Source organism: Microtus oregoni, unplaced genomic scaffold, assembly GCF_018167655.1.
Source record: "Microtus oregoni isolate MIOR12 unplaced genomic scaffold, Mior012 000001F_ref0000356, whole genome shotgun sequence".
Taxonomy (NCBI): domain Eukaryota; kingdom Metazoa; phylum Chordata; class Mammalia; order Rodentia; family Cricetidae; genus Microtus; species Microtus oregoni.
In genome coordinates, this window is record NW_024543060.1 from 78,756,022 (window position 1) to 78,778,318 (window position 22,297).

Here is a 22,297-nt window from a genome sequence, read left to right on the forward strand (position 1 = left end):
ACAAGAAGGACTGTTGGAGGAAAGAGAAGGGGAAATGATATGATTATTATTTTAAATCTCTTATACATATTCCATATCTGTGTAACACTAATGGTCTAATATATGGCCCTGAAAACATTGAGAGGTGTAAAGAATCCTTGATGGGGAATCTTCCTTTACAGCAATTGAAGCACTGCACTGAAAAAAACGCATGGTGACGTGAACCCCCTAAAAGTTGGAAGAACGCAGAGAGATTACTGTCTTTCTTGGAAGGCATTAGAGTTCACGTAAAGTGTGTGAGGTGTTATGTGTACAGACTAAATAATTTTCATCCCTTTAAAGCTATAAACAGTAGAATGATTTAAAAATGCTAATTGTAATTTAATCCCTAAATGCAGCATATATGTACTTAAATATTAGGCATTTCCTGTCATGTTAATATTGCACAAGAGACTTTGTCACACATGTATGAAACTCAAACTTTTCAGTAAGAAAAAGTTAATAACATAGGAATTATTTTTTGTATGAAATTTATCAAACTTTTTTTAAGATTCTGTAAGCAGAAAATAAATGTTTATAATTATATGCCTGCAACTAAAACTAAATTCCTCTCTTCATATAATATAAATAATATTTTGTATGTATATATAAAATATTATTTGTGTGTATGTGACAGAAGACTTTGGATATAAATTTGCTGCTCATATTTATAACTATGTAAATTCAGATATAACTTTATCTTTTTGAGGAATTACAAATACATTTATGATTTGTTAATTATTTTAGACCAAAGGTTTTAAAAATTATTAAATGAAAGAGGTAATTATTGGTTGTTTTCTCTCTCACACACAACACACATATATACATGAATATATATACACACATATATATACACACACACACACACACATGGGTAGAAAGTGTTAAGTGTACATGTTAAGGGACGTCTAAAACCTGAGTTTCAACTAAATTCCTTCTAAAAGCATATTTGAAAGCTTGACTACAGTTGCCACATGTTTTACACCCACGTTTCTATGAACACATTTCCAAGTTGATTGCACCTGCTCTCCAGCCTAAAATCATAGAAGCATGTTATATTAAACAAGTTCAATAAAAGATAACCATAAATGGAAGGCAAAATATCTCTTCAATCTTTCTGTAATCACTTCTGAATAGCAAAAAGAGTCACCTGGGGCTGACCGTGTACTACCAGTCATTTCTGTAATGTAATTACTTGCCAAATACTACTACAGGCAAAAAGTATTTGCGTAAAATATCAAATGCTTATGTATGTATGTTTTTATATAAACTGGACATATATACATGCTATCATCATACATGTTCAAAATAAACATATACACATTACACATGTTCAAAATAAAATCCATACTTTGTATGTTTCACATGTAAATAGCCTATAAAAGTTATGGAAGAGATGAACACTCAAAATCAAATTATGTACATATTATTCATGCTTGGCAAATCTTATAATCAAAGATAATAGTTACTGAAGTGAGCTTCAGGTTTATGGCAACATTTAGCACTTTGTAGCTAAAATTTCTTTCACCTTGAAGGTAGATGACATTTCAATATTCCCTAAATAGTGCTTTGTAATCTCTTCTCTTCCCTCTCCTTTACTTTTAGTATATTTGTAGCTACATTTAATGCTACAGATGCACCTAATGTCCTTGTTTAGTTCTTTTTTTTCCCTATAGAAACTGATTGAAAATTAGGTGTCTCGGGAAAGGGCAATAAAGTGAGATCTTTATCTACTTTCTTATTAACATTTCTGTGGGAAAGCCTGGATGATTTACCAGTCAGAAATTATTTAGAAAATATCTATAAAATCTTTCCTATCAAGGTGAATATTTAATATCAAAGTAGATTTTGTTTCATGATTTCATTATATGCTATTTGTTTGTTGCAGATGAATAGCAACAAGCAATACTAGTTAATGATAGGTAAATCCAAATATAGCAAATACAATCAAAACTTGGGGGTTGGGGAGATGATTGGGTTTGCAGTAGTTATGATGTAATTCATGAATTAGATGAATTCTCCAAAAGATTTAGAAAGAATAAGTTTGCCCTCAAAAAGTGTTTGAAAAGTACTGAAATTGTATTATGTGAAGACACAAGGTCAGCATTTGGAAGTTAAGCAGAGTGACTGGGGTCACTCTAAGATGGACACAAAGAGACAAAGATGGTAAAGATGAATTATAACTGATATATTTAGATCCAATAAGAAACCACAGAAATTCTTATGGAGTTGTGACATATTACATAATCCATACATATACATACATAGAGCATAACAATAGTGACTTAGAGAAAATTGGATTGCTTTGGGCTTATGTTTCCCAAGACAATAAACTCTATTGTGGTGGAAATTCACATCCAAAGGACAAGGAGTAGACTAGCAATTAGGAAGCAGACAATCACTTTTCGTTCACAGACAGGAAGCAGAGACACCTGGGAGTGAAGTCTCAGATGAGGCAGAAATCAAAGTAATTGAATGGTAGAAATCAAGAATAGGAGTTTAGCTTTTTAAAGGGTAGGCTTCGCAAGCAGTCTGCATATGTACCACCCCAGGTGAGTTGCAACTCACTATGTAGTCATGTCTGGGCTTGAACTCCTCACACTCCTCCAGGCTCAGCCTCATAAATGCCAGGAATGCAAACAAGTGTCACTAAATCAGAGTGTCCAACAGACTTCTAATATACCATTTGCTTGGATATAGTCGGATGAAAATGTTGTGATAGTGTTGGCTGAGCAGAAAATTTAAAATTGTAGCCTGAAGAAGCTTATTGTCATTCATACTATGAATAGTTTAACAAGACAAACATTGCTTTTGCATTAATACATGGGATTAAAGAAAAGAGAAACATAGAGAGTAGTTAATGTATTTGAGCCCTTAATTATTATACTTAAAGAAGGCCTTTCTGAGGATGCAACATTTAAATTCCATTAAAATGAGGAAAGAATTAGCACATGAAAGCAGAGTATAGTAATATAGGGGGCAAAATAATATTTTATCTTTTCTTACACATGGAAGATAAATGCTCAAAATTAACATGAGCAAGACTGAGTTTTTCTGTGCTTTCTTTACTTGTCTTGTAAGTGGGTATGTGTTTCTCAGCATTCAATGGTATTCCCTTTTCCATGTCTATGTCATACTCACTTCTGAAGTTGCTGTGTTGGCTTAGGGAATGCCTGGAATAATCTTCAGTTGAATTTCACCTTTGCAAACACTTTCTCTAAAATTATCATTATCTGAGCTAATAAAGATGATGACTTATCTCAGAAAAAGGAAAATTTTTGGTATGCCAAAAATTGGTAAATATGTTGTGGTTAGAAACATTAGCAACAAGAGAAGATAACAAAGTTGAATTGTTAGTGGGAAGACAGTTTTTTTATAGAATTTTAGAGCATGCAGGGAGGAACCTGATCTTCATGTTTTTGTGTGTAGAATCGTAGAATAATCAAGTGGATTTGTAGAGATGGAGCATAATATGAACTGTGCATCTTTGATCATTTCGACTTTTCTAAACACTTTGAAGTGCAGGACAAGAGACTAAGGAGGTAGATTCATCAGAAGATGCCAGAGTGTAGAAGTTATGTAAAAGTAGATCTACTTTCTCTTCAATGAGAATTGTCTGAACACTAGAGTGCATTCCCTTATGGGAAATGTAAAACAAACAAGTTAGACAATGTAAAGACTCCATGAAAGCTATATTTCAGTGAAATCTATGATACAGTATTAAGACTGTATTAGTTAAAGACATCTTTGCAGAAATAATATTTACAGTACTTAGAGGCTCATGAGTCTATATATTATAAATATTTGATACTAAGAATATATTGATCCAAGTATTTTAAGAAAAGCTTTCAGTTCATAAGAATCATCAATATTATGTTGTTTTGAATGAGATTGGCTCCCATAGGCTTATATATTTGAATGTTTGGTCACCAGGGAGGCATTAAAGGATTAAGATTTGTGGTCTTGGAGGAAATGAGCCACAGGAGGTGGGGCGTTGAGGTTTAAAAAAAAAAAAAAAAACAAGTCAGGCCCAGTGGCTCTTTTTTTCCTGCTCCCTTAGAATCTGGATGTAGAAAAACTCTTAGCTACTCTCCAACACAATGTATGTCTGCATGCCACTGTGACCCCATGATAATAGAGATTAAACCTCTGACATTGTAAAGCAGTGCCAATTCAAAAAAGCTTGCTTTTAAAAGAGTTGCCATGGTCATGGTGTTTCTTCACGGCAATAGAATACTGGCTAAGACAATATCATTCAAAATTCAATTTCTAATTGCAATGTGATAGTTAAGCTTGGTTAATTGACTCGAGAAATGCATAGGACATCGGGGAAAAGACATTTCTGGGGATGTTAGTGTGGTTGTCTTCAGAGATAATTGGCATGTGGAATAGTACTTGAGGAGGGATTTCCTTTACAGTTTATGGTCAGCACTGTCTAGTTGTCTAAGACAGCTAAAGGGAAAGGCTAATAAAAAAGCATCCTGCTAGTATGGCTTCTTTTTCCTCTCTGTTTCTTGACCATCACAAGACAAACAGTATTTGCAACATGAGACCAAGTTCTGTGAAGCCATGAGCAAACTAAATCTTCCTTTCTTGTTTCTGCTGTAATCTGTATCATGTAAATACACGTGACTAGCATACAGAATATAAAATAGATCCTAGTAAATGGTTACTATGTAAATTTGTATTTTCTGTTACCACTAGAGAAATATCTTTTCTGAGAATGCTATTAGCAATAAAGAATTTACTAAGAACGCCAAGAGAGGTTTATTATGTGAGATTATCTCTAGTTAATACCTGCTAAATGTTATGAGATAGCCTTTCCCTGCTTCATTTAATAAATGAAATTTTATTTTAGTTATTATATACCCAGAGTAACATGGCAGTTTTATTAATACTTGAAATTCAAGACAGGTTGGTTCTGGTTGCAGAAATCATCCATGAAAGTAGATATCACGAACATAGTAGAATCCCTAGACTAATTTTATTAGAAATATAGGAGCTCTCATAGAAACATAAATAAATATTTAATATAGTTAATTTTTCCCTATGGCATAAAATTTTTGACAATTTTTAAATTGCTTTTTACGTGTCTTCTCTAAAGGTCTCTGTGGAATAAAGACTATTTTACCTTTATGCCATAGAGCTTTGTAATGTTTCCTCCCTAAAATGTAATATCTGACACTGTTGTCAGGTTCCTTAAGATTAATTCTGAATCTTTGCCCAGCAGAATTTTGCTGTAAATGTTATGGAACCCTGAAAAGGAGATATACTGTCTCAAATAGTTATAGAAACAAGCCCTCATTTTAAGATACTAGAACTGTAATCTTCACTATTCAGACAGTTAAATGGACCCCACTGATGGTGTCCAAGGTCTCCATTTATTTAGGTCTCTATCAAAGCACATGAACAGATTGGCAAGAGGTTTCCATGAAGAAAGGTGCCCTGGATTCTCTGTTAGATGTGTTAAAAGGAGCACATAGAGACAATGGTAACTGTATGCTTTGGGGGTTTGTGAATTTTTATAGATTGACACCAAGACTTTAGGAGATATGGTATAATATTCATCCAAGTAAGCTGACATATAGAAATCCTTTCACTTCAGGAGAACTTAAAAGAAATACCTAAAACTGTTGTTCTCAACCTGTGAGATGCAACCTTTCATAGTGGTCACCCCAAACTATCAGAAAACATGAATATTTCTTTATCATTTATAACAGAGGCAAATGAAATAATTCTATGGTTGGGTGTCACCGCAAGATGTAGAACTGTATTAAAGAACTGTATTAGGGTCACTACTGACCTAAACGATCTTTATCTCTTGCCAAATCTAGAAAAGCTAAATGGAAAGTCAGACTTTGGAGTCTATTGATGGGAGCAGAAGTGTGCAGGGAATGGGCACACTATTGCCAAGTCTTCCTATATAAAACTCATGTGTTGACTTGTTTAGCCCATGCAAGCATACTGGGGAACAGGTTTAGAAATTACAAGATAATAGGATGGTTAAACCTTCTAAAATTTGAAATGAAATTTATGCCCTGGCGATGCTGAAGCATGCTTGGAAAGCCTGTATATGGTGGTTCTGTTGAACTTGTCCGTATTAGGTTTAATGATCTAAGCTGATGAGGACAACTGACCTGGTCTCTTTCTCAAGAGGGCACCAGATGACATTACAGATGGCTGTGAGCCACCATGTGGTTGCTGAGAATTGAACTAAGGACCTTTGGAAGAGCAGGCAGTGCTCTTATCCACTGAACCATCTCTAGAGAAATAACTTCATGCTTTATTTTGAACTAATTTTCCTGTGACTATGTACTCTACAGTGACATTTCTGGCTTTGTTTCTCACAATAACAGTTTTATTTTAGTCAAAAATACCCTACAACAGACCTGATAATTTCCAGGCAAGCAAATAGATCACTTCATGAATTAACATTGTATAAGAAAGCATGGCGTTAGTTAAAGAAAAACAAAATAACTTTGTACTGAAATAAAATGTGTGATTTTCTTAATATATATTGGAATTAACATATGTAGGAACATGTTTGGGAGATTTATATCCAAATGTAGAATGTAAGATTAGACAGGTACAATAGTTTTTTAAAAGCAATTTTCTTTGACTTCTATACTAGGACTGAAGGGATAAGTAGTATAAAAATAGGAGAAAAAATTGCTGAAGAACAGTAAAGCAGATACAGCAGAGAAAGTTAAATCTGCTAACATGAAACCCATCCAAATACAAAGGTGAAAAAGGACAGAAAGACAAGAGTACATCTTTATCAGTAATATCGATGAATGGAACATATGAGTTTCCCAAAGTAAAAGATGCAGAATGGTTGAATAAGGGGAAGGAGAACCTATACCCAGTTGTTTTTGTGAAGGTTAACAATAATTGTTACATGGGATAGATTAAGAAGCTAATGTGGGTGGGTGTATGAATGCATTCTCTGACACAACTAGACCATCAGATCTCTGAGTAATCATGGATTAATCTGTTGGTTGAATGCACACAAGGATGTTATTATTGGGAAACTGTAAAATGTAAGAGGCAGATTCGAGTCATTTAAGACATGTCATGCATGCTCCCATCTTTTTCTACCCCTCTACTCTGTCTTCCTCTCTTCTTTTTTTTATGTGTGTGACGTGATAAACTTTCTCTGTGTGTGTATGTGTGCATGTGCGTGTTTGTGTTCATGTGGAGCACTAAGGTTTATGTGGAGTACGTTCCTTAATGGTTCTACTTCATCTCTTGCTGAATGTGGAACTGTGGAGCTCACTGTTTCTGGCTTTCTTATGAATACCTGCCTTTAGTTCCATAGTGCTTGGATTTTAGACAGACAGCATCCTCTTGCTGCATGCTGGACTGGGGTTATGAACTCGGGTGTTCACATGTACAGCAAGTGCTTCAACCACTGAACTCTCCCCTAGTAGTATTTTACTCTGTTCTGTCCCTCTTTCTTTGTTCCCGACTGCCATGATGACAAAACATTTTTCTTCTTCATAGTCCTTCTGAGGATTCTATAGGAAGATCTCCAAAATAGGAATAGGAGAGAATAATTCCTGCTCTTAATTTGCTGTTGTACTTTGCTGAAAATAACACAAAAGTAACTAATATAATTTACCACCTAACAGAAACTCAAACCCAAGAAAGATGCAAGCAGATCTGGAGGGATGAAAAATGATATTCTATAGAAGCAGAAATCAAAATCAAACAAAGGTATCTGTATATTTACATAAATTAGATATGAAAAAATCGATTTTTAAAAGGAGAAATAAAGAAGTTGACATTGAACCATAAAGGTTAAATTCAATAAGAAATAATTGAAATATATATGGACCCAGTTCTGGAGCACCCAGTTATATATAGAAAACATGGCTAGATGTAAAAGAATATGTAAACTGTGATAAAACACTGTTTGAGGATTTCAACAAGTCATTTTTAATACACAAATAAAACATTAATAACTTTAGTAATGAAGCCTCACTGTTAAATTCTGTTTGAGATTAAAGGATCCCAACAATCAGTTACACAGTATTTCAGTAAATAACTGCACAGTACCTATAGACATAGGCACATTTTATAGGTATAGGTTATATAATGTTAATTCACCAGAACAATCTCCAGAAATTCTGTAAACCTAGAGTTACATCAGGCATTTCTCTGACTATACTAGCATAAAACTAAAACTCAATAAAAGGGGAACATTGGAAATTATACAAATAAATGAATGCTAAACTTTCTTCTCAGTAATGAATGCATGAAATGTCAAATTTTAGAAAATTTCAGCAATGAAAATGAAAGCAACTACAGCAAAGTTTATCAGAAGTAACAAAACATCAACAACAAAACTAAGATGCTGCTTTAGAAGGGCTTTGTTTTAGTTGCTTTTCTACTGCTGTGACAAAACACCATAAACAATATAGCATATAACAAAGAATTTAACTTTGTGTTCAGAGTTCCAGTGTTTGTCCACATTGGCATCATTGTAGCCAGACAAGCATGGCCAAACAAGCATGATTGTGAAGCAGGAGTTTAGAATCAGCATCCTTATGGGCAAGTAGGATGAAGAGAGAGCTAACTGGTTATGTTGTGCAGTTTTTACATCAGAAAGCCCACCTACAGTGACACACTATTTCCAAAAAGGCTATACCTCCTAGTACTACCCAAACCACTGAATGGAGACAAAGGATTCAAACATGTAAATGTATGAGGCCCATTTTCATTTAAACCACCTCAGACCTATATTGGAAAAAGACAGATTTAAGATAAACAAACTAGTCCCTCTGGGTGTGGTTGACAGGTGTATAGCTGCAGCAGACTGAGGGGCCACTGACAGTGGCACCAGGATTATCTAGTGTAGACTAAAGTATTCCAACAATCATTTACACCATACTCTACTGCATGTACTGGCTTTTGGGATCATATATTCTCTTTGGATATATACCTTGCTCAGCCTAGATGTAGTAGGGAGAGACTTGAACCTTCCTCAAAGCAATGTGCCTTACCCTCTCTTAGGATTAGATGGGGGTGTGATGAGACAGTGCGGGGAGGGAGTGGGAATTTGGATTGGTATTTTTTAAAAAAAATCAAATAATTTAAAAAAAAGATAAAATAAATAAATAATTATTAAAAATAAAAAATTAAGAAAAACCCCAAGTAAAAACTGGACGAAGAAGGAAATAATAAACATTGGACCATAAAAGAATGAGGGAAGATATTGTGTTATCAAAAAACAACAATGAACTGAACAGGAGCAAAACTGGCAATCTTGCAATATAAGACAAAGGATTGCAAAGGAATAAACTGTAGCAACAAGAAGAAGCAGTCATAACAGACACAATGTAGGCAAAGACTCCTTAAGTATTTTTTTTAAAATTTACTTATTTATTAAAAATTTCCACCTCCTCCGATTTCCCTCTCCCTCCCCCCTTTTAAGTATTACTAGTCATTTCCTAAAAGGACGCACCTGATTTCTATACTTTAGTTCTGTATCATGGCAAGTCTTTTAAAACTGGATTAAGTTGTGTTTGGGATAATGAACAAAAAAAAAATCAGTATCTTTGGCTCCAGGAATTAGGAATGTCTAGTACTAATCTTAAGACTTTGTAAAGAACAAGATGAGAAAAGTATAACAGGCAAGAAAAGCATACTCTAGACACAGGGGACTGCATGTCACAGGCTATTGGGAAGTATCTATTGAGGAGAAATTACTCATCGATTCTGTGCATCCCCCAATTCCCAGCCTTTCTTTATCTTGGACTTCACAGTGCTATTGGAATGGGGTTATACTAAGGTTAGCTTGCTAACAGGAACATATAAAAGACAGGAGTCTCCTTGTAGTGATGTGCACAGTTACTGTGCCAACATCAGTGTGCTCGCTGAGCCATTGTTAAAGTTGAATGCCAAGTTCAGACCTTTCCATATGAATATTTATAAAACAAAGTTTTATAGTTTTAAATCAGATAAATCTCTATACTTCAATATTGAAAGGATAGATTACACGTAGTTTGAGGAAAAGCAAAGAATAGCATGAAAACGTACATGGACTAAAAGGAAAGCATACTAAATAAATATATTCTCTTCATACTGGCAAAGTTACTAAAACAGTAAATAACTAGGAAGCAATATAATCCTGTTAGATGCCTTTGGGAACACTTGTACATTTTCATAAGAACTTATATAGATATAAAATGTTAATATACCATTCTAAAACGGTTGTCTGTTATGAATAGAAAAGACAATTTTTAGTGTTGAAACTGAACTCATTTTCTGCTATTCACTGCAAAATGAGGTGATTATGAAATAAGCTCCTTTAATAGAATTCAAGAAGATCAAATTTACTCAATGAAGCTACACAGTTTTACCGTTTAAGAGACAGGAACAGAATTGGTAGGCAAAGGAGATATAGCATATTAAAGGAAAATTCCACTTTCAGTAGGACTCCTATTCAATAAAGTGGGTCTGAAGCTTTTCTTCCCTCTCCTTTGTATCCACAGTGCTTAAGAAAGATGGAACCCAGAAACCTCAAAGAGAAGACCTATTCACAGACTTAGAGTATTCTTATTAAAGATAAATTTTTAGGTATAATTTATTTAATGACATGTATTACTATACTCTTTTAGGAATTTCTCTAAATGCTATTATCTTAGATATATGGCAAATTTCCATTCATATTAAGAATTGTTTTAAATAAAAAGTTGGAAAGGCACAAACCAGAGTTTAGGGAAATGTCACAGGCACTGTTACAATAATTTCATGATAGCAATAATACCATTATCTGCTTCACATTTTTCACATACAGTGAAGAGTTCAACTGAAATACATTTATGTTATAGTGCAAAATGCAGCGAAAGAGCTCAACTTCAAGAATCTTAAGTTTACAAGTAAACATATGCTAATTTTTAAAACAAAGTGGCAAAAGACAATAATTTGTGCTTACAATAAGAGAAAAGCTTTGAATAAAAGCAAGCTGTATTTAAGTCTGATGAACGCATGACTGATTTGTCTAGGTTGTTGAAGTGGATGCCTTGCCCAAGTTTATATAAGTTGTTCATTTCAATTTTTTTAAATTGTATTTTGTTAAAAGCAAAGAAAATGCACATATGAATTATGTAGTAATTTTCTGAGTTTTGGTTTTTCCTGACTTAAATTTTTTGAACCTGTACAAAAAAACCAATACACTTAAGACTCAATGCTGTCTTTGGTTTTAAAATTATGGGGTAGTATGCCTTTGCCAGAAAATCAGCGACATTTTTTTTTAAATTTTTTTAAAAATAGTTTGCACTTATTTTGAAAATTTAGGAACTCACAGTTGTGAAATTATTGCAGAATGTAAAGTTTTCATAATTTATATTATCATTACTAAAAATATAAAAAAATGCTTTTATGCAAAAATAATACCACATTTCACTGTTGAAATATATTCACTCTTTGTTTCTTCTGTTCAAAATCCTGGCTAATCAAAATCTACTAACCCTACTGAAATTATGTTCTTGCTATTATGTATTCAATAGTTTGTACTATCTTATGTGATCACTCCTAGCTTACAATTTTATTGTAAGTGAAGCAAAGCAAAAAGTCCTAATTGGTGTATTTAAAATTTACATGACACATTTCATCCTGGCTATTAAATGAGTAATTAATCTATAACATCTCCGCATTACTGCACAAGGCGTTTCATCAAAGTTAATTATATAAATGGAGAAAGTAAACATTATGCTACGGAAATATCAACACTGCAGATGATCCAGTTGCTCACAGTGGTTTCATTAGGCTTCCAATTAATCTTGGAGCGGATGCTTGCCGCTGGGTGGAATAGTAAAATCAGCAATACATCGTAGGAATTATTGAAGACACCATGATTCTCTTACTGTGTGTGTATGTGCTTTAATAACAGGACCATCAACATTACAAAAGTGCTAAAGCTTTCATGTATCAGGCAAAGTTTTATAGTTCTTTAAAAACAATGGAAAATATGTTCTATGGTCTACGGAACAAGAAACTCAAGTAAGAAGAAGACAATATTACATTATTTTTAATGTAATTTTGTCAACATAGAAAATTCAGGCCAGCCCGAAATTCAAAAGAAATAAGAGCACGTTAGAAAAGTTGCTGGGTAGTCACATCTTTGATATTAAAGCATGTTGACAATATGACTGCTAAGGTTCCTTTAGGGAAACAACTGCATCCCACATCATCAGTGCATGGGTAAGTTGGAAGCCAGTTCTCATTCGGGGAGGCACTCAAACATTCTCTGCAAAACTTACTTTTTCTTGGTTTCCTGTACAACACACACTGGTCACCACATATCAATCTCTTTTATTCTTATTTATTTCTTGTTAGCAAGGTTCTACGCTTCTAGGGCAGTAAGTATCTGTATATCTTTTTTAGGCGATTTTAGTGTTATTATGCATTTCTGTATTCCTCCTCTATCTATGCTCTGTTTTCCTAACCCAGTGTAACCATTCCTGTTCCATTATTTACTTTTAACCTTTTATATCAGTGAGTTCCATTTTTCAAAACCTCAAATGAAATATTCTTTTTCCTTTTATGAACTTAGAAAGTAACTTTGACCATGAAGCTCATGATACCAAGCATGTTTTTTTTTTTCTCCTTTTCTCTTTAAAAAACTCCATAATCTTTGGCTTGGCCGCTGTACTTTAACTAATAAAAAGAATAAAATAGCAACAAATTCTGACCAAAGTCCAAATGACAGTCTTCTTTCTGTTTCCTATAACATGATTCCTGCACCTAAGTCTCAGGGATCACTGCAGAAGAAGAAAGAAACACTGCGAGGATCCAGAGGCATAGTCAAGATGGTGTTAGTTTGTACCTCCTGGAAATACCATAGAGGATATGCCCACGAAACTGCATCAACGAGGCTGTTTAAATAAGCCTTAAACAATGATGTACTGATGGAGAAGCTAACATGAAAAGGGAAAGCTCATGGGCCCACAGCTTACACAAAAAACAAAGGGAATGAGAGAATGATGAGAGCGGGAGAAATTACCTTCCCCAGAGAATTAGTTAGCCTTCATGTAAACCATTTCATCTTTGAAAATACTTATAGTCTCCTTACTTGTAAATGGAGATGTTTCTACTTGCTTTGTCTTCTAAACCATTGATCGAACTTGTCAATTTACTGAGAGTTCATAGCAAGCAGGAGATCAACTTGATACTGTCCCTTCTGGAAGCAAAGGAAGCCAGTATTATTACCTAGCATAGAAATTCTTTATTATCTAAGATATTTATAACAACAAACAAATGGTTTTATAAAATGACATGCATTCTGTTGTACTTTGTACTTCAGATCCAACGATCACTTCCCTGTCTTCTATTTTTAAGCCACAGTTTCTTGTGCCTAATAGTGGTACAGCCCTTTTTTTCCCACTTATTTTCTTTTCTCACATTCACTAATGAAACCGGTAGTAGTTTTGGACCTCATGCTACTCTGACACACAGTTATAGCTCGTCCTTTAGAAAAGAAAATTAGAAAACTGCTGAGTGTTATAGATATTAATGGCTGTTGGGAAAGTATAATAGAAGGCTCTCTGTCTGGAGCATTGCTAAGCTTTTATGTCATTATTCATGAATGACTAATGCATTCATAGAAGAATGCTGATGTCCAAGGTTGGGGAGATAGACAGTGGCGAGACAGTGGCTGAGAGCCATTTGTCACAGGCAGAGATCTAATAGCAGGCTACTCTACAATGGAGTATTTCAGCAGAACTTTGGAAAGGAAACTTCCTTACCCCTGAAGGTGTCCTTTGCTTCACATGTTTAAAGACTGTTAGATAACAACATAATGCTTTGATTTATGTTTTTACTATAAAACTGATCAGATTCTGGCTCCGTCAAAATGCTTGTATTCTCCTTGATTTAATGACATTTAAATATCATGCAGATGTTGGCATATATCAATCTTAAGTTCTATATTATATATATTATATATTATATTATAAAGACACAGAGATGTACAAGAATGTGGAACCTTTGTCATATGTCCCCTTCCATAGTCCTTCCCATTGCTATCTGAAGAGAGGGTCTCTCACTGAACTAGAAGGTAGCGATTTTAGCTACACTGGTGGGTCATCAAGTTCCTATTAACTGACTCTGACTCCCACATCAGGGGTTACAGGAGCATGAAGCCATATGTAGAGTTTAGTAGGAGGGCAGAGGTTTCAACTCAGAAGAATTTCATGCTTACATAGGAAATGATTTGACTCATTAAGCTGTTTCACAAGATAACTGACTGATAATATTATATGCTTTCATAATTTTGCTGTCTGGTATTTTGGAAAGAACCTAGACAACTGAATTCCCCTTTAAAAGCTGAATTGGTGCATATTCATCAGCCTTTTTTATTATTCTATTAAATCAGCAACTTGTTTATAGTTTTGTAAATATTGAGGTCTATTGGCATTTATTACAATGTATTCTTTTTTCTTTTGAACATTTCTTATTTAATATATGTACAAGTACTTCTTAAATAAAAGAGAAAGAAACCTTAGTCCTTTTCTAAATTCCAAAAGCATTTACTACGCCTCCCTGTTATTTTTATATCTTCACTATCTTCACAGGTTTTGATAAAATATCATCATCTGTCATTATATTGTCTTCACTGAGATAAATGCCAATATGATTTGTCAGGCTCCTTCTTAAAACTATTCATTGATTTCTTCCAGCATAAAGGACAAAGTTCAAGTTCTTATAAATTATCATTTGTCATATAACCATTGCCATCTTTAATGAAGTATATTTATTCAAATTCATCATTGTCAGTTCTCAACCTACCTTAAACTCTTATGAATGCTTGACATATCTGAGCACACTGAAAAACTCTCTTTGGATACTATGATGCCATCTTTAGCAGGGACTTTTTGATTCTTTGGCTAGATAGCCTCTGAACATAATAAACATTTCATCTTTGCGCTATCTAGTTACTTCCTGTGATTCTGGATTCTTGGAAGTGTAGTGTAATTTACAGGCCTATCTACAGACAACAATCACTCCCTTTTCAGAGAAAAGAAAAGGGTCTCAACTTCAATAAATAGGAAAGCTCGATCTTGTCCTGCTAGGAGAACTATCAAAATCCATACAATCTCATTTATCAGAAAGAGCTGTCAGGATCGATTTTAACTTCAGACTGTGCATAAGAAACCAAGAGTGTTACTGTGTCTTTTCTTAAAGCTACACTCTTGTTTTATCTCTCCCTCTTACCTACTTCTTCAATCATTTCTTAGGTAACATGTTTCAAACAAACAAAACATGAATTCTTATGACATTTTCTGCTTCTCAATGTATGACCCAAGATGCTGCCCTCTTCCATCTTCCACATAATTTCTGGCTTTTCTTCGTCATAATCCCTGTCAACTTTTCCTTCTTCTCCCAATATAAAAGTGTTTGACTTCTTAAGTACTCAGCCTCGAATCATTTTCTCAGTCACTCTATATGTCATCCATATACATTTTCAGCTATCTCTATCTAATGTCATAAGTTTCCCTAGGCTAGAATTTACTTTGAGATTTACAGAAAATATCTACTTACCCACAATTAGCATTTGAATGTCTGGAAAAGATAACACAGCTCAAAAAGAAATAATGATCTAACTCAATTTTGCATTTTATGTATTACCTAATAAATATAAACCAACTAATCTTTTGTTGTAACAGGATACCTGAGCCTGGCCTACTTATTAAAAACAAATACTTATGTATTACAGTTCTGATGGCTGAAAATTACAATACCTACAAGGCTACATCTGGTATGTGCTCTCCAGTGATGACATTAGATGACCTGGGATACCTTGTGGCAAAAGAATAAGAATGAACATACAATCTTGAGTATCTCTTTGTTTTCTCATAATATCATGTATTCTATCATTTGGATAAATGACGTTATACAACACTAATTACACACCAAATGCCTAAGCTCCAAACATTAACAGGTAATTACTGGGACTAGGTTCACAATCCACAATCTTTCTGGGACATATTTATACCACAGCAGTGTTTTCTGGAGTAAAATTAGGAAGGGAATTATTAGTCATATCCTTTTTTATAAACAAAATGTACACAATGATACCAAAGGGATGTTCAAACCTGGGCAGAAGATTATAAGTATGTTTATTTGGCTGACTTCAGTCATCTGAATTTTTATGAGTAATACTCAAAGAACAACACAGAAAGGTACCAAGAATCATGGACAGAAGTAATGTTATTTGTCTATGGATTACAGAAGAAAAATCTATGACAAAGTTCTCAAGGCTGCTCAAAAATTCCACAGCCTTTTAGGGTCACTTTCAACTTTTTCTTCCTTTGTCTTCAGGCCTTGCTTTTAGCATAACTAACTGCTACATTTATGAGATTGTATTAATAATATTTAAAATGGCAGGCTTGAATTTAATAATTTTATGTTCAAAGTTTATTTGCAATTAAATATGTGCCAATCATAAACATTACAAAATTATATGAAATATAAACCATAAATACTAAAATATTTATTTATGTACATCTAGTATAAAAATGTACTGTACTCTTCACCATTACCCTATTCAATTCTGTCTTGAGCAAGATAATGAGAATTTTCTTTTGCTTATGCTTTTATCACTTATTTCCTAAAACTACTTAAAATTCATCATTTTTCTGCATGTCTAGATTGTCTTGTTCACTTGTTTTGCACTTAAAATATAAATAAAAGATAATAGTATTCATTATGTTCTATGATTTTCTTCTGTTGACACAACAATTATGTCCTGGGTCTTTATTTAGGTCAATTAAAGTTACGATGTTTAAAATTATAAGGTTATGAATTTTTTCATAATGTAAACATAATACAGCTTTATTATCTTCTCAAATTCTGGGGAAAGTTGCAACTTATTTATATATTCTTATGATGACAAATATTTGGTAACTCATAATTCTTTACAAATTAACACATTCAATATATATATAATCTTCTGATGAGTAAGTCTCAGATTTCTTCAAATATCAAGAGTAGAAATATTAGATGCCTAACATATAAAACTTTGGTTTAGCAGGAGGATTGAAATAATATTCCAAATATTTACACGAGTCTTATATTCATAACTAATCTCTAGATTATAAGAATTACTAAGGTTTCATTTATATCAAGAACCTTTAGTTTGGGTCTGCTATATTTCTTATCTGTTTTTGTGATGTAACTGTTTACAAACACAAACCCTATTAAGTAACTTATTCGTTTTTTCAATTATATAATGGCTTCTTAATGATTGCCATATGAATTCTGGAAATCTAACATTGTCTCTGAATTTTTTATGGTCTAATTTCTCCATCCCAAGCTGTGATGACACTGCACCTCAATTCCTTAACTTGCTCCCAGGATTTTGTACATGCTTTTTTCTTTTTACTCATTTTATATGATACTATCACAATGACCTTTCTGCTGTTGATATTGCTGGGGGAGGGCTTTCATTGACTTCTCCAATTGTTTATACTGTATTTTTCCCCAATTTTCACAAAATTTGCCTTTACCTCAGAAGAAGTGTCATATTTGTGGAAAACACCCCCCTCACAACCTTCATAATTGATGAAGTCAGTTATATATTGCTTTGTGCAAATTCATTTATAGCATACAGAAAGTACATGACAGTGTCAGTGCATACTATGTACACGGAATTGGAAAGTCCATTTTTACTCATGTACAAACACACATACTTCTGATCAGTTTTCATCACAAATTTCCATGTCCTTGTAATCCCTATCCTCCAAACATACAACCAAAGAGCAAATGTTTCTCTGCTTTATTATTGATGCTGTGCCTTCTTCGACCATTGTGATAAGCATCATATATGAATACCTGTGGTAAGTTTAAGCACACCTTTTTGTAAATCACATATAGTTAGTGGGTATTTGTACAATCTGATTATAAAATACAACAAATAAAGTTTTCAAAGAAATGACTTTCTTACATAGACACAAACCTTATTGAGATAGATTTTTATCAAGCAATATTAAGAAAAAGAAAATGAAGCTCAAATAGTAATGTCTACTGATATGAATTTTCTTCAAACTAAATTGAGTGATAATTAAAAGCTGAACACTGAGATATTTAACAGAAGATTTCCCAATTTCAAATGCTGATCATAACTTTATGCCACATATATTCTTCCATATCTCTGTGTAAAATACAGTGAATACTATGGATGGCTGTTAACAGTTATAATTGACAGTTTTACTCAACATTTTAAGGGTCAGCAATAAGCCGAAAATTTTTCCATTAGCTGTGGGTAAAGGGTTTAGTGATTGCCTCTTTGGATGCCCCCTAATTCTCTGAGTTGTACTATAAAATGCATTTCACCAATTACCACCTACACCTATCATTTAAATTCAACTTTTCAGTCATAAAGGAAAAAAAGCTATTTAAGTTTGAGAGGTGTTAAGTGGATCATAACTAAAAGCATGTAATTTAAATCAAAAAGATATTACAATTCAAGTGGCAAAAAGGTGTGTGTTTCTAAAACACACCTGCTAGTGGAACTCTAAAACTGGAAGTCTCTCTAATCTCTGGGCCAATTGAGTGCGCCTTCAAAAAATTTAAATTTCTTTTAAATTTCTCCAATAAAAGTCTGTTACAAGAATCCTTGATCCAAGGCGGTTGTTTCCTATCAGGTTTTTGATATGGGATGTCTTCTGCTGGAAAAATGAATAAAGCTTCTTTGGTCAATACCTTAGCAGAGTAAAGCCAGGCAGGGAAATCCAAACAGAGATAAATAGCGAGAGTAGGCAGAGTCAGGAAGAAGCCATGTAGCTGCCATAGGAGATAGACACTGGAGTCTTACCTGTAGGCCACAGCCTCACGGTGATACACAGGTTAAAAGAAATAGGTTAATGTAAGATGTAAGAGTTAGCTAGTAAGAATCCTGAGTTAATAGTCCAAGGAGTATTGTAATTAATATGGTTTCTGGGTGATTATTCAGGTGTCAGCAACCAGGAAAACAACAAGCAATCTCTGTTTACAGGTTCTGAACAATGCTCACATGTAGAAGCATAAGTTGTTGCCAATTCTGTGACCTTTTCAATGGCTGCAATCTATTCATTTAATGACATACTTTTAATGTGAAGCTAGAAGGATTCTCTGGTTTTGGTTTGTTTTGTGTGTGTATGTGGGTTTTTTTTTTTTTGTTTGTTTGTTTTGTTTTTTTCTTGCCTAAGGTTTTTCAAATAGGGTTTTTCTGTGTAGCCCTGACTGTCCTGGAAGTTGTCTTATCAAACATGTTGTACTTGAACTCAGAGATATGTCTGCCTTTACTTCCCAAGTGCTGGATTTAAAGGCATATGCCACCACCACCCAGAGGAATGATGCTATTGTTTCAAAAGGTAATTGGAATTTAAGATCAGCTACTGACAGCTATATTTTATGTTTGCAATTCAGGTGATGATGTCACCATTAAACCTTAAGCCATGGTATACATTCTGAAGAGAGAGAGTAGGACTAAAACAGTAAATGAAGAAAATCCAGCCAATGTAGTCAAGATTCATATTTGAGAGATGAGGTCTCCTCCCTGAGTAGTGAAAAGCTGGTTGATTCTCCATTATCCCTTTAAGACGACTTGCCCACATATATACAAGTTCTTTCCATGATTGCAAGACATCAGAGTGCATATTTCCTCTCCACTGATGCACAGAACAAAGGTTCTTGTGAGAACACAAAAGAAATATCCTTTCTAATAGCCAAGAAGGGTTCTCACAGGAAACTAAATTTGTTGGCTACTCTGTTCTCCAGAAAAATATATGTTTAAGGGTTTATCACTGACTGGACACTTTAATGAACAGAATATACATTATACAATATAAATATACAATGTATATATGATAATGTAAAATTTACATACATGTGTTTAAGGATATATCACTGACTGGACGCTTTAATGAACAGAATTCACACATGTATATAAATTTTACATTATCATATATACATTGTATATTTATATTGTATAATGTATATTCTGTTCATTAAAGTATCCAGTCAGTGATATATCCTTAAACATCTTGATCTAATATAATGATCACCCCATTTCTAAAGAGAGGCACTTTTTGCATACAAATGTAAGTACCTATATTTATGCATAGCAAAGCAGGATAATAGTATAATTCACAAGTGATGTAGCTTAAGAAGTATCTCTACTACTATCATTCACTAATAAAAATCACCATACATCAAGGTCCTCATTAGGGGAAAGATTTCCTAGGTAAAACCAATTTATAATGGGACATGACTATCCAAAACAGGAGGGAAACTCAAAAGAGTAGTCCAAAAAATTCTAATACAGGTACAGATAAGTTGCTATGGGAGGTATATAAATAAATAGATGGAAAAGGGGAGAAAATTTATACTTAGGATTTTTTAGGGGGGTAGCAAAGAGAAGGAAATTCCTCTCTCAGGAAAAATATTATCACTTTACACATTTGAAGTTTTTCTCTATAATGAGACTCTCCTTGTCCCCTCTTTGGGACATGATCATACTATGGGACTCACGAGGCTTGTCTGTGCTCTTGGGGCCGCCATACAGTTCGTGAACCAAGTAAGGGATGGAGATTGAAACTCACAAAGATTCACAAACAGAGAGAGACACGGGTCCTCCTTGATGCCAGAATGGCCCAAGAATGCCCCCTTTATTGTGTCCAGGGGCAGCTTATATAGAGATAGCAACGCCCCAGCCAAAAGCACCAGAAACCATTCCCCTGCCATTAGAAACTTCTGAGAATCTCGTGCTCAGAGCAGCTGTAGGCACTTAGATCAGGAGAAAACAAGTTGTTTACAAGAAATTCAGGATCTGGGCGTTCACTGCCACCAACAATACTAAATTGCTTAAATTACCTTGAACTCACTCTATATCCAAGGCTAACCTTGAGTCTGTGATTTTCTTATCTCAGCCTCCTAAGTAGCTGAGGTTATAAGGCTATATGTTATTAGGATCCTCTAGAGTTTTTAGTTTAATTTAATTTATCAGAATTCTATTGCTAAGAAAAATCAAGGATACAAATATGAAATATTCATTTTTGTATATAGAACATTTTAAAACCATGGTAGGAACAAATAGAGATAAGAAATAAAGAAGATAAAAATTATTGTTTGCAGAACTTTAAACACTAACCATGCCTTGTTAACGGGTAGATAATATTCTGGATCAAGATAAATAGCAACAGGAGCTGGTGGAAGGAAGATGAAGCCAAGTGGGATTGGGATGTCATTGTGATCATGATTGATGTGGTTCACTTTCAGGATGCTCTTTTTAGCTAAGGAAGCATGCTTACCACTCCATTGCGAATCCTACCTCTATCTCACGCATAATTTATATCCATAAGTTCCAGTGGAATAAATGAAGATCTTAATAGAGCTCTATTCTGGGGTTGCAGATCAGCAAGCTGGCCTATATTGTCCTGAAGACACCGCAAAGGCGAGAGTAAATGAGTGTGAGCAAAGACAGTTTGACATAGCTCAGCCCAAAGCATGCCTTCTAACCCACATATCTTTTTTACTTTAACACACAATATGAAAGTGTTGTCTATCTAAAAATGAGTATTTCATATTTGTCTTGTTTAATTTTTCTTAGGAACTGAATGCTGATAAGCAAATGAATGTTTTGCTGGTTGACCAAGCCAAGTATTTCTTTCACCAGGAAGGCTCTGTACAATGCTGCAGATAATTTCCTTAATCAAAACCACGCCGCCGCCTATGCCCTCAAGTGTAGCTCTTATATCTATTTACTACCAAAAGAAGAGTAATGGTACTATTATTAAAATAGAGACGAAATGTTCCTTGGGTCAGGGAAAAATTGGAGTGTCTGACTGAGGGGATTATGAATTACATTCCATCACGAAGTTGTCATCCTGGTGATGTACTGTATAGCACTAAGAGCTATTGTTCCAATGAATTACACCCGAATGCCTTCGCTCTGAGGAATCATTTCATCGGAGACTCGGTATCCTCTATCACCACTGTAACCTGGAACATATTTCCAATGACATAGCTTTGCTGTATGGTCTCAGCTAAAGGGGCATAATGAGCATTATGGTAAGGGTTTACTAGACGTCGCGTGCTTCGTTTCACGTATTCAAAGTTATTTAAGTTGTCTCTGCGACAAGAACATAAGGTCAGGGAACCCTGATTGCTCTTCGAGCAGATGATGGAGGGGGACTTGATCGGGGGAGGGGGAGGGAAATGGGAAGTGGTTGTGGGGACGAGGCAGAAATCCTTAATAAATAAATAAATTTAAAAAAAAAGATTTGCTATCCTG

At 34.2% G+C, this 22,297-nt stretch overlaps 1 protein-coding gene across 5 annotated transcripts in view; it reads right to left on the reverse strand.

Moving 5' to 3' along the window:
• The window catches only part of Mgat4c (MGAT4 family member C), a 497,836-nt gene that overhangs the window by 76,674 nt on the left and 398,865 nt on the right, over positions 1 to 22,297 (reverse strand). For 2 of the 5 annotated variants that reach the window (XM_041674793.1, XM_041674786.1), the window contains exon 2: positions 13,097 to 13,204. The exons of the other annotated variants lie outside the window; for them this stretch is intronic. The gene's annotated coding sequence lies outside the window, so the exon portion shown is untranslated. The remainder of the gene's footprint in view (positions 1 to 13,096; positions 13,205 to 22,297) is intronic. 5 annotated transcript variants of the gene reach the window in all.